Source organism: Puma concolor, chromosome C1, assembly GCF_028749965.1.
Source record: "Puma concolor isolate L17-30 chromosome C1, mPumCon1.1.hap2, whole genome shotgun sequence".
Lineage (NCBI taxonomy): Eukaryota > Metazoa > Chordata > Mammalia > Carnivora > Felidae > Puma > Puma concolor.
The window spans coordinates 41,897,838-41,911,474 of record NC_141674.1 but is presented as its reverse complement, the minus strand read 5'-3'; the positions used below and the strand labels follow the sequence as shown (position 1 = coordinate 41,911,474).

The 13,637-nt window shown below is 42.4% G+C and overlaps 1 protein-coding gene across 2 annotated transcripts in view; it reads left to right on the top strand.

The window, feature by feature from the left end:
* RAB3B (RAB3B, member RAS oncogene family) overlaps positions 1–13,637 on the top strand; it is a 72,980-nt gene that overhangs the window by 20,647 nt on the left and 38,696 nt on the right. The window lies entirely within an intron of this gene.

The following is a 13,637-nucleotide window of genomic DNA, read 5'->3' as shown; positions in this document are numbered from 1 at the left end:
TATTCTTGGTTTTGGGGGTAGATTCCTGTGATTCATTGTTTACATACAACACCCAGTGCTCATCCCAGCAAGTGCCCTCCTCAATGCCCATCACCTATTTTCCCCTCCCACCCCACCCCCGTATCAACCCTCGGTTTGTTCTCTGTATTTAAGAGTCTCTTATGGGGGCGCCTGGGTGGCGCAGTCGGTTAAGCGTCCGACTTCAGCCAGGTCACGATCTCGCGGTCCGTGAGTTCGAGCCCCGCGTCGGGCTCTGGGCTGATGGCTCAGAGCCTGGAGCCTGTTTCTGATTCTGTGTCTCCCTCTCTCTCTGCCCCTCCCCCGTTCATGCTCTGTCTCTCTCTATCCCAAAAATAAATAAATGTTGAAAAAAAATTAAAAAAAAAAGAGTCTCTTATGGGTTTGCCTCCCTTTCTGTTTGAAACTATTTTTTCCCCTTCCCTTCCCCCATGGTCTTCTGTCAAGTGCCTCAAGTTCCACATATGAGTGAAAACATATGATAACCTGTCTTTCTCTGACTGACTTATTTCACTTAGCAGAATACCTTCCAGTTCCATCCACATTGTTGCAAATGGCAGGATTTCATTCTTTCTCATTGCCAAGTTGTAGTCCATTGTATATATAAACCATATCTTCTTTATCCATTCATCAGTTGATGGACATTTGGGCTCTTTTCATGATTTAGCTATTGTTGAAAGTGCTGCTATAAACATTGGGATACAAGTGCCCCTATGAATCAGCACTCCTGTATCCTTCGGTTAAATTTCAAGTAGTGCTATTTCTGGGTCCTAGGGTAGTTCTATTTTTAATTTTTTTGAGGGAACTCCACACTGGGAAGTGCAGTGTTATTTAAAATTTCTCAAAATAAATAAACATTCAAAAAAGTGAAAAAAATTTTTATTTGAATATAACTGATCCTCAATGTTATATTAATTTCTGGTGTGCAACATAGTGATTCAACTTCTCCATGCATTATGCTGTGCTCACCACAAGGGTAGCTATTGTCTGTGTAATATCACTGACCATATTCCCTATGCTGTGTTCTTTATTCTCATAACTTATTTATTTCATAACTGGACTTTGGAGGGTTTTTTTTAAATTAATTAATTTATTCTTGAGTTAGAGGGTGGGGCAGAGAGAGAATGTGGGCCAAGGAGGGGCAGAAAGAGAGGGAAAGAGAGAATCCCAAGCAGGCTCCGCACTGTGAGTGCAGTGCCCCATGGGGGGCTCAGACTCATGAACTGTGAGATCATGACCTAAGCCAAAATCAAGAGCCAGGGAGTTGGATCACCTGGGTGACTCAGTCGTTGAGCATCCAACTTTGGCTCAGGTCATGATCTCACAGTTTGTGAGTTGGAGCCCCACATAGGGCTTACTGCTATTGGCACAGAGCCTGCTTCAGATCCTCTGTCTCCCTCTCTCAGCCCCTTCCCCTGCTTGTGCTCTCTGTCTCAAAAATAAATAAGACATTAAAAAAAAAAGTCAGACGCTTAACTGATTAAGTACCCAGGTGCCTCTGGACTTTGTGTTGTTTTTTTTTTTTTTTTTTTTAATTTTTTTTTTCAACGTTTTTTATTTATTTTTGGGACAGAGAGAGACAGAGCATGAACGGGGGAGGGGCAGAGAGAGAGGGAGACACAGAATCGGAAACAGGCTCCAGGCTCTGAGCCATCAGCCCAGAGCCCGACGCGGGGCTCGAACTCACGGACCGCGAGATCGTGACCTGGCTGAAGTCGGACGCTTAACCGACTGCGCCACCCAGGCGCCCCTGGACTTTGTGGTTTTTAAAAACAGCTTTATTGATGTATAACTGGTACACAAAACAACCTGTACATATTTAATGTATGCCATTTGATTAATTTGGACATATGCAAACATATGTGAAACCATCACCATAATCAAGATGATAGACATATTTATCACATCTAAAAGTTTTCTTGTGTCCTCTTCCCCAAATCTTTTTTTTTTTTTTTTTTTGGTGAGATTTACCTTTTAATAAAATTTTAAGTGCATAATATAGTGTTGTTAATTATAGGCACTATGCTGTACAGCAGATCTCTAGAACTTATTCATCTTATATCACTGAAACTTTATACCAATTACATAATTCCCCATTTTTCCCTCCCCATAGTCCCTGGAAATCACTGTTCTATTCTCTGCTTCTATGAATTTTACTACTTTAGATATGTCATATAAATAGAATCATGCAGTATTTATCTTTCTGTGATTGGCCTATTTCACTTAGCATAATGTCCTCCAAGTTCATCCATGTTATTGCAAATGGCAAAATTTCCTTTTTTCAAAGGCTGAATAATATTCCATCATATGTGTATACCACATTTTCTTTATCCATTCATCTATCAATAGATAGTTGGGTTGTTTCCATATCTTGTTACTGTGAATACTGCTGCAGTGAACATGGGTTTACAGATATCCCTGAGATTCTGATTTCAGTTCTTTTGGGTACATACCCAGAAGTAGGATTGCTGGATTATATGGCAGTTCTATCAAAGAACTTGAAAAGACATTTCTCCAAAGAAGACCTACAAATGGGCCAACAGATATATGAAAAACGCATCAAGGAAATGCAAATCAAGACCATTAGATATTACCTCACATGTTAGGATGGCTATTTAAAAACAAAACAAAACACAAGTGTTGGCAAGGATGTGGGGAAATCAGAACCGTTGTTTCACTTGTTCACTGTTCTAACCTTGTGTACTGTTGGTGAGAATGTAGGTGCAGCCACTATGGACCATATGAAGATTCCTTAAAAAATTAAGAAAAGGTAGGGACGCCTGGGTGGCTCAGTAGGTTGAGCGTCCGACTTTGGCTCAGGTCATGATCTCACGGTTTGTGAGTTTGAGCCCCGCATCGGGCTTTGTGCTGACAGCTCGCAGCCTGGAGCCTGCTTTGGATTCTGTGTCTCCCTCTCTCTCTGCCCCTCCTCCGCTCACTCTTTCTCTCAAAAATAAATAAATTAAAAAAAAATAATTAAGAAAAGGCTTTTGGTTTTACTCAGAATGAGATGGGAGGGTTTTGAGCAGAGGAATTACATGATCTGGCTAACATTCTTAAAATCAACTTTATTTTTGGATAATTTTAGATTTATAGAAAATTTGCAATGAGAGTACAGAGAGTTCTCATATATCCTTCACCCAGTTTCCCTAATATTAACATCTTACATTACCATGGTGCATTTGTCAAAACTAAGAAATTAAAATTAGTACAATATTATTAACCAAACTATAGACTTTATCTGGATTTCACTAGTTTTCAAATAATGTCTTTTTACTGTTCCAGGATCCAGTTCATGTTATATTTAATAACATATTTTAAAAATTGAGGTATAATTCATATCTCATAAAATTCACCTTTTTAAAGTATACAGTTCAATGATTTTTACTATTCCTAAAATTGTGCAACCATCACTACTAACTCCAGAATATTTTAGTGGCTTACATTTCAATATTTAATATGATTGCTCTGAGGAAGGATTATGCCTACATCAAGAATAAATTATAAAGAGACAAAGGGCAGAAGCAGGGAAGATCAGTTAGGATGTGTAATAATCCAGGCCAGGAGTAATGCATCTGGAAGTTGAGTGGTAGTAAAAGTGGTCAGATTCTGGGTATATGTTGAAAATATTGCTGATGGTATTTGCTAATGAATTGGTAGTGGGGACAGAAGGAAGACGAGGAGTCAGGGACAATGCCGAGGGTTTGGGCTGAGTGACCAGAAGGTTGAAGATGCGTCTAATGGAGAAGGGAAGACTGCAGGGAGAGCAGGATTTGGGGGAGATAATTGGGGCTGAGTTCTGGTTATGTTGAGTTTGAAAAGCCTTTTGGAAAACTGAAGGGAGATACAGAATAGGCTGTTGGAGGGGTGCCTGGGTGGCTCAGTCGGTTGAGTGTCCGACTCTTGGTTTAGGCTCAGGTCATGATCTCACAGTTCCTGTGATCAAGCCCCGTGTTGGGCTCTGTGCTGACAGCATGGAGCTTGCTTGGGATTCTCTCTCTCCCTTTCTCTCTCTGCCCAAGTCCTGCTCAAACGCACTCTCTCTCAAAATAAATAAATAAACATTAAAAAAAAAAAAAAAGGTAAAAGGACTCAAATGTGTGGTACCTGAAGGTGAAGGGAAAAGTGAGTCAGAAAAGGTTTTTGTTTTTTGTTTTTTAAGATGGTAGAAGTACCAGTATGTTCGTGTGCTGGTGGAACAATCCAATAGCAGTCAACCAACCAAACTACCAACAAAGAAACAAAAACACAAACCTGGTGCTGTAGGAGAGAGAGGACAATTACTGGGATAATATCCTTGAATTGATAAGAGGAGGTGGCATCACAAGCAGGGGGTAAGCCCTTGCTAGGAGCACAGACTGTGCATCCACATCAACAGGAGAGAGAACAAAGAGGCTGGGCACAGGTGTGGCCAGGGGCTACATGTGCTGGTGGGGGTTCTCCTGGATACAATTTTGGGATGAAGTAGAAAGCAAGGTCAGTGGTGGAGAGTGAGGATGGGGAGCAGGCAGTGTGGAGATTCAAGGAGAATGTCATCTAGGAAGAGTGAATAGACTAGGGAAATGTAATTTGATTGCTCATTAGCATTAAGGCTCTACTTGAAATTAGTGATCATAAATTTAAATTCATGAATTCATGAATTTGAAGCAAGGTTGTATGTTTCTCTGCAACCATGATTTGCTCTGTGGATACAGTCATAGAGTAGGCAGAGAGTTGGCTTTAATGAAAGTATTGTTTTGCTGAGTATGGACAAAGCAATAGAAGGCCAGGGGAGTCAGGGTTTTGTACAGAGAAGCCATTGTATAATGACCATAGGATTCAAGCTGGGCAGAGAGGGAAGTGATGACATAAGGCGGGTAGAGGACAGTGAAAAGATCACAGGGGGTTGATGAGCATTGAGAAGGAATGAGCTAGAAAGATCATAGAGATCGGAAAGTGGGAGACTGGAAATTACTATTGGCAATGACAAGGTGCAGGGTATGATGATGAGGGTGAATGGCTGAGCTGGATTAGAAATGAACATTATTAGAAGAAAGCTCAAGGAAATGAGAGTCCAAGATATTGGAAGTCTCATCTCTGTGGATATTGAAATCACCAAGAATTATGGAGAGAGTAACAATGAACCAGGAGTTGTTGATTGGTCAGTAGACAAATAAGTGGGTGGCACAGTCTCATGATGCTCGAGATTCAAAGCTGAAGGTGTTTTGATTTGACTTTTGAAGGAGGGAAAGAATGATCTGGAAGTAGGGGTGAAAAGCAGCACTATCTATCCCACCTCCTGGCCCAGAGATTCAAAGGTGGTAAGAGGGAAAGGGACTATCAATTTGGAGGTGTTAGGAGAAGGTGTGGCCTCAGGGAAAGCTGGTTTCAGTCACAGCAAGGGGGTGAAGAAAACATTCAGAGAAGAGGCTGAGGAAAAAGAGATTTCTCTGATGACTCTGTGTTTCAGAAGGCCCAGTGAAAGGTGTCAGTAGGGAGGGGACTGGAGAGGGTTGGAAAAGATAACGTGCTGAGCTGTATGAGATTCAGAGTCCAGAGATCAAGAATGGCTTGAGAGGCTTGGGATGCTTGCCATGACTGACATGAATAGAGGAATAAAAGGTGCAACGTAAATTAAAATGCAGACAGATGGCACCAAGACAGGCGGTGGTTGTAGGGGAAGAGGAATACGGCCTTGCTTCCTCTTGGTCCCTGCTTTTAGAAGTCAAGAGGCTGGTGGAGATGCCATTCTTACTTGGACTGCCTTCCTCTCGATTTCACACATCAGTGATTATTGTGGCAATAAACACCAACTACCATTTATGTAAAATATCCTCACCTGCATCATGGGGCTAATAATACCTCTCACAGGACTAGCATAAGCTGCCATTGGCACTGGCTGATGGCCATCTGTGCTCAGTGCTAAAAGAAATTTTTTTTAAGTAATCTCTTCCCCCAATGTGGGGCTTGAACTCATGACCCTGAGATCAAGGGTCACAGGCTTCACCGACTGAGCCAACCAGGAGCCCCTATACTCAGTGCTTTTATCAACTCATTTCATCCTCACAAAACCCTATGAGCTAGGTGCTGTTATCGTCCCTATTTTACAGATAAGTAAATCGAGGTCTGGAGAAGTTAGGTAGCTTAAGTTCATACAAATAGCATGTAACAGAGTCCAGATTTGAACTGAGTTCTGTCTTTAAACCCCCCCATGTCCTGTGCCGTTACTCTTCTTGTTATATCTTCACATGGATAAGGGCTTGGGTGCTTAGAAAGCACTTAATAGATGGTAAAGATGTTGCTAAGAGTTGTAATTTATTGGGAAGCAACTATATATTGTGCAAATGATTACATGCATTTTTCAAAAAGTGATTACAACTATGCTGCACAGAACAAATGAGAAAACTAAGACTCAAAAGTTAAGGAACTTAATCTTACTAAGATTGGTAAGTGACAGAGCAGAGATTCAAAATTAAGGCCATCTGCTGTGGAGCCTGTATTCTTTTCACAGCCAACTCCCCTCCCACTCTTCCCACTGCCCTGTGATACCCCAGGGACCTCACAGGTGTCAATGTCATGGCTGAAACTTTGGAACCTCCAAGCAAACACCCAGAAAGGGATGGGTCATGTGTTGTAAACTATCTCCTCTTAGCTTTCCTTCCCCTCCCTCTCTCCACCCCACTACAACTTCCCAGGTGATTCTAATGGACATCCAAAGTTGTACAACACTGATAGATAGGTATATAGTAGTTCCTGCTGCACATTCTGGCAGATTCAAAGGAAGGATGGGGGACTGGGTTAGTTCAGCTAAGGAAGAAGTAGAATGAAAACACAGCACCAGCAATGTGTTAAGTAATGATGTCTCTGTAAAATAGGAATAATATTAATAGCTACTTCTCTGTAGTGCAGTAAAGATTAAATGAGACAATATAAGGAAAGGACCCAACATGGTGCCTATGACATATTATGTGCTCAAATAAACTTGCCCAATGCCACACAGTGATTGGTAGAGCCAGGATAAATTCATGAGTGTTCTCTTGTGCCATACTATTGTACTGATCTTGGTTACTACCATTTCAAAGATTGGGGGTGCCTGAGTGGCTCAGTTGGTTAAGTGTCCAACTCTTAATTTTGGCTCAGGTCTTGATCTTACAGTTCATGGGATCCAGTACTGTGCTGTCAGCCCAGAGCCTGCTTGGGTTTCTCTCTCTCCCTTTCTCTCTGCCCCTCTTCCTGCTCATGCTCATGGGTGTACATTCTCTCTCTCTCTCTCTCTCTCTCTCAAAATGAATAAATCAACTTTAGAAAAAAAAACAAAGATTATGAGCTGTGGGGTTTACAGGGTAGAGTCTATCAGCAGAGAAATTAGATATGAGTCACGGATGCTTTACCCCCATTTTCAGTGGGGGATAGAGAGAGCAGAAGTGCTCTGCTCTCAAAGATGCCCAGTTGCCTTCAAAGCCTTCAAAGATTCTCCTAGCTTGCTTAAGTACTGCCAGATGTGTTGCAAAGGGCAGGGGAAGGAGTAGGGGAGGCCATTCAACTGAGAATTTTATAATTCCTTCCTTCTACAAATTTCTTCTTCCCCCACACTGTTGCCCAACACCATTGCCCCACACCTTGGGTTGCCAGGTGGCAGCTGGAAATTCTTATCCTCTCTGTACTCCTGTGCTTCTCACCTTCCTCTGTGAAGTTTGTCAACTCTGTGCTAATGACGCAGAGGCTCTGAGCTCAGGCCCCTGGTGGAGGTGGAGGAGACACGAAAAGGATGGGAGGTCAAGTCCAAGGGAATATCTATACTCCCTCTCTTTTTGAGCCTCCACCTCAAAACTGAGGGTCCTCCTTTATTCCTCTCAGCTTTTGTCCTAGTCATCCAGTTGTTCATGAGAACTAGCAATTCTATCTCCCAAATTTCCCTCCTGGGTTCTGTGCTATAAACATTTATCTAGGGTTAACTGTGTGCCTCCCTTCTGCCCCTTTCTTACCTTAGGTTCCTCTTATTTCCCCCCTTAGACTGTAGCAGCAGACTGAAGGAATCTCCCTGCCCCCAGTCTTGCTCCCTCCTTATGTTCTCTGGTCACTGTCCCTCCACTGCATAAAACCCAGAAAGGGCTGTCCACTGATACCCAATAAATTCCTTTGCCTGGCATTCCAGGCCCTTTCTTGCCTTCCCAGCTCCATCCTCAGTCACTCAGCCCTCAGGCACACTCTACCTGCGTGTTCTCCAAACCCCAAATCCAAACACAGGATGCACTTACAAAAAAACAAAAAACAAAAAACAAACAAAAAAACCCCACCAAAGAACAAAACTCACTTTATTTTTTAGAATAGTTTTGGATTTATAGAAAAATTATAGAGATAACCAGAGTTCTTATTTACCGCACACCCAATTTCCCCTATTATTACCATCTTACATTAGTTAATATGGTACATTTGTTCTAATCAACCAATATTGATACCTTGTTATTAACCTAAGTGCATAATTTATTCAGACTTCCTTAGTTTTTACTTATTATCCCTTTCCTGTTCCAGGATCCCATCCAGGATACCATACTTCATTTAGTTGTCATGTCTGCTTAGGTTGCTCATGGCTGTGAGAGTTAGGATGCACTTTTTTTGTGTCTTGCTTTCCCTTTCTGTAGGGAATACTTTCCCCCACACCCATCCCCCATTTTCTACCAGCAAACTTCTATTTGACTTTAAAGGCTCAGTGCAAATAAAGGCTTCTCTGGAAACCTTTCCTGACCCACCTCACCCCTAGCCTAAGTTAAGGGCCCTTCCTTTACTTCCTACACTTACCAGCTGTACTGCAAGTGTTTCAGACTTGTCTGTCTTCCTCCCAGACTGCAAGTTCCCTGAGGGCAGGGTCAGGTCTGATTCATGTCTACAGTTCCATTGCCCAGCAGGGCCTGGCAAAGAGTAAGCATTCAATAGAGTTTGGCAAAATGGAAGTCAGTGTTCAGGCTGTGGCTTTATACTTCCTAAAGTCAAGGCTAGCCATTCCTCCTGCACGTCTGACACTCCTTTGGCCTAGATTAAGTTTTGCCTCCCCTAGGAACCTCCTCTGGTCAATTCTGCCCCTCGGTGGTTGGGAGGTCTGAGGCTTCTCTTGGGTTAGCCTCTTTGTAGAATGGACAACCACTTTCTCATGTGCTTTTCTTCTCAGAACCATGTGGGCACCAGTCCTGTTAGATCATCAGGTATATCAATGATCTCATTTAATCCTGAGAGGGGGTCTTGTCATCTCATTGTACACATGAGGACACTGAGGACCAAAGAGGTGAAGTGTTTGTACTTTACCAGAGGTCACACAGCTGGTAAATGGGTTAAGTGAGACTTGAACCCAGGCTTTTGTGACTCACCTTCAAACCTGGGCTTTTCTCACTGGCCCACAGTGTTTCTGCATATAAAAAATGAGACCTAACCCCCAAGCAACAATTTAGTGCTGTCTCAGAGCATCCCGGGACATCCCAGCCTCCTCTGCAGGAACTGTTTTAAATAGGGGTCCAGGCTGAACCCTTTAGTTTCCTCAGGAAGGACTGGGGAGGAGAAGATGAGGGAATGGTTTCCTGGGTGGCTCAGTTGGTTAGTGTCCAACTTTGGCTCAGGTCATGATCTTACAGTTCGTGAATTTGAGCCCCAAATTGGGCTCTTTGCTGTCAGCACTGAGCCCGCTTTGGATCCTCTGTCCCCCTCTCTCTCTCTGCCCCTTGCCCGCTGATTTCTCTGTCTCTCTCTCTCAAAACAGATAAATAAACTTTGGAAAACAAAAGAGAAAGATGAGAGAATTAAGAGAGAAGAGAAAGAATGAATACAGGAAATCAGAGGTGATGTTAAGGTTGGACATTGTGTCCAAGCTCCTATGAGGAGTCATTTTGTGAGGAGAGAAAATATTCTCTCAGGATACTGTCCTCCCCAACTGCTGTGTTGCTGTGTCAACCGATTGAGCCCAAAGGCCAGCCTGGAAATTTACCACCAGTGGAGGCATAATTACCCTTTTAATTTCCTTCCAGCGGAAGTTTGCTCAGGTAGTTACCAGCCCTGTTTTCTTGGGCTTCTCCCTCTTAGCACTTTCCCACACGTCCAGCTCTCTGGGAATCTGAGGTCTTCCCTGGATGTGGCACTAGGGGAGGAACAGCAGATAATTGAGGGCATGTAAATTGAATGAACATGACTAATGTTTATACAAAGCTTTACAGCTGCCCAAGCACTGTCACAACAGTTATTTTATCTTTCCAGAAATACAAAGAAAAGGATATTATTTTCAACTCCATTTTGCAGCTAACAAATCAACTCAGAAAGTCAGATAACTAGTCTGAGGTTACATGCCAGGAAGTGGCAGAACTGGAATTTGAACTCAGATGTGTTCCATCCCCAAACCCATGCTCTTACTGCTGTTCCTTACAGTACCCATTCATTCAGTGCTCACAGTGTTTGGTTAAATGATAAATTAAGTGCTGAAGGTACACTAAAATTAGGGGGGATTTTGAGAATGAGGATTTTAATAGGCTTCTTGGAGGAGGTGATCCCACCTTGAGATAGGAACAGAATTGAATACCAATGTATAATATTTACAAAAAATATATTTTTGTCTTGTTTCCACAGGGATTTAAAATGGTAGAGAAAGATTAGACAGAATGAATCATTTTTTTCTTTTTTCCAGTTTGGTTTTGACTCTAGCCTGATTTTTTTCCCTCAGGTTTTCTGCTCCAAATTACCTCCTAGCAGTTTAGTCAATCCCAAAAAGTAAAAACCAGACCAAACAAAACTAAAAGAGTTTATGGTCTTGTGGATAAGACAACTTGGCAATTCATACAGTATTTCCCTAGAGAGAGGGTAGAATAGGGGTTAGGAAGGCTAACCCTGGGGTCAGACTGCCTGGTTCAGACCATTATCAGCTATGTGACCTTAGGCAAGCATTTAACCTCTGAATCTGAGTTACCTCATCTGTTGAAGTGGTATGACAATGGGACCTCTCCCAGAAAGCTGTAATAATGAATTAGCACAGTGCTTGGCAAATGGCAGCCAGTCATTACTTCTATCTGTGAGTTTTGGGGGGAGATTTGAACAGAATTCTGAATGGTAAGTAGGGACTGGTTTAGCAGGGCAGGTCAGGCTGTTCTAGGCAGAGGGAACAACATGGAAGAAAACACAGAGACTTTGAGGAGAACAATATTTGGGACCTGGAGAGTAGCTCAGAATGGTTAGAATCTGAGGAGAAAGAATGGGAGGGGTGGCATGAGCTTAAGGCAGTAAAACTATTGGGTTAGAAAACAAGGGATAAGTTTAGCATCCTAGCATCTTGGAAAGAAGTATGGCACAGGGCTTAAACTACCTTCAACATTTACTAATTTGGGCTAGTTAACCTCTCTGTACCTTGGTTTCTTTGCCCTACCCACTCAGAGCTGGTTGTGAGGATTGTGAAGTAATGCATGAAAAATACTTGTCACAGTGCCTGATACTTAGTAAATACTCAATTTATTATTATTATTATTAGTAGTAGTAGTAGTAGTAGTAGTAGTAGTAGTAGTATTTATCCTGACTCCTTAGAACCAGAAGGGGCCCTAAAAATTATCTAGTCTAATGTCCCTGTTTTTTTTTTTAATGTTTATTTTAGTTTTGAGAGAGAGAGACAGAGCATGAGTGGGGGGTCGGGGGGTGGGGAGAGAGAGAGGGAGACACAGAATCTGAAGCAGGCTCCAGGGTCTGAGCTGTCAGCACAGAGCCCAACGCAGGGCTCGAACCCATGAACTGCGAGATCATAACCTGAGCTGAGGTCGGACACTTAACTGACTGAGACACCCAGGTGCCCCTAATATCCCTGTTTTAAAGGTGGAAAACCAAGGCCCAAAGTGGGGTGTATTTATAATCCCACAAAGCAAGTTAGTGGTAGAATTAAATCATACCCAGGCCTCCTGACTCCCAGCCTGCACCGTGTGGCTCCCTTACTATTGTCAGGCCACCTCTGACAGGTTCTCCCTCCCTCTACAGATGATTGTCTCCCCTCCTTTGTAAATAAATTTCAAGGCATTTATTTTGTGCTTATCCTATTTTTAGAACACTCTGGCACCTGTATGCAAATGATCCTCAGGGGACTTTGTCTGCTATGGTGACTTGGGCCAACTCCCCAAAGAAAGCAGCTATGAAACCAAAGGGAAAGCACAGCCCAGGGTGGGGTGGAGACCCTGCACTATCTTTCTAGTGAAGTCTTAGAAGTCCTGGGGAGTTCATTCATTTTTTTTTTAAGTTTATTTATTTTGAGAGAGAAAGAGAGTAAGAGTGAGTGGACGAGGGGCAGAGAGAAAGACAGGGAGAGAGAGAGAATCCCAAGCAGGCTCTGGCTGTCAGCGAGGAGCCCGGCTTAGGGCTCGAACTCATGAACTGTGAGATCATGACCTAAGCCGAAATCAACAGTCCGACATTTAACTGACTCAGCCACCCAGGCTCCCCCTGAAGAGTTCATTCTAATCTCTTACCTGCCATCTGTATTTTAATTCTTTTTGTCTCTGTTTGGAAATGAGTTCATAAGGAGGTCTTTGGCCAGGTTCCAAGCTGAGTTTTTGGGATTCAAATGTCATGTCAGAAGGTAATGTGAAACCCAGGCCTGTGGACATTCATATCAGCTATTTAGCTGTGATGCTGGCTCACGTTCTGGAGAAATGATTCTTACTTTCAGGAAAATAGAAGTATCATGGGGGATTGGAGGGAAAAAGATAATTTTATCAGACAACCCAATGGTTCTGCCTTACAGAGCTGAAGAGAATTGGGACTAATGAGATGATAAGAAGGACATGGGAACAAGGCCTCAAGCACGTCTCCCATAAAGGGCAATTTCCCTGGCCCTTGGCATAAGCAGCAGTGTCCCCATCCTCAGTGGCCTCACCATTTAGCACACACTTCCTGAATGTCTTCCAGGTGACAGGCCCAATGTTCAGCGCCACAAACCCCTCAGTGGCTTTTCTTTGCAGGACAGTGTCCAAGCACCTGGCCTGGCCTCAATGATCTAGGTAGCTCCAGCCTCACTTTCTACTTCTACCCTCACCTCGTATTTTAACTATTGTGTTTCAGAGAATCTAAAATGCTATCAATTGTAAATTATATTCTTATTTCAGAGATGTTAAAATGTGAAAAAGTGAACATCTTAGAGTCCTTCTGAGTATCTTATACTTCAGTGAAAATGGAACTGCTCGTACTCTCCCCAGATGCCATGGCGTTTCAGGCTTCACTTTTTTTTTTTTTTTTTAACTGTTTATTATAGGAAATTTCAGACAGGCAGTCAAATGGGGAGACTACATATTACATGCATTCCATAATCCATCTACAACAATTATCAACTTATGGTTTATCCTCCATGTTTTCTCCATATTTTGTTTTCCCTGGGCTATATTAAGAGCAACTGCCACTACCTACTATGGACTTAATTTTTCTTAATTATAGAAGTAATATATGCCCATTAAAGAAAATACTTTAAGATTACATTCAGGCATAAAGAAAAAAAACCATTATTGTTGTTGTGGTTCCTTTCTTTCCAGTTTCTTTTCTATGAGTTTTTATCGTAATGGAGGTCACACTGTATATTCAATTTTATATCCTGCTTTTTAAAAATGTAACATAGGGGCGCCTGGGTGGCACCCCTACTT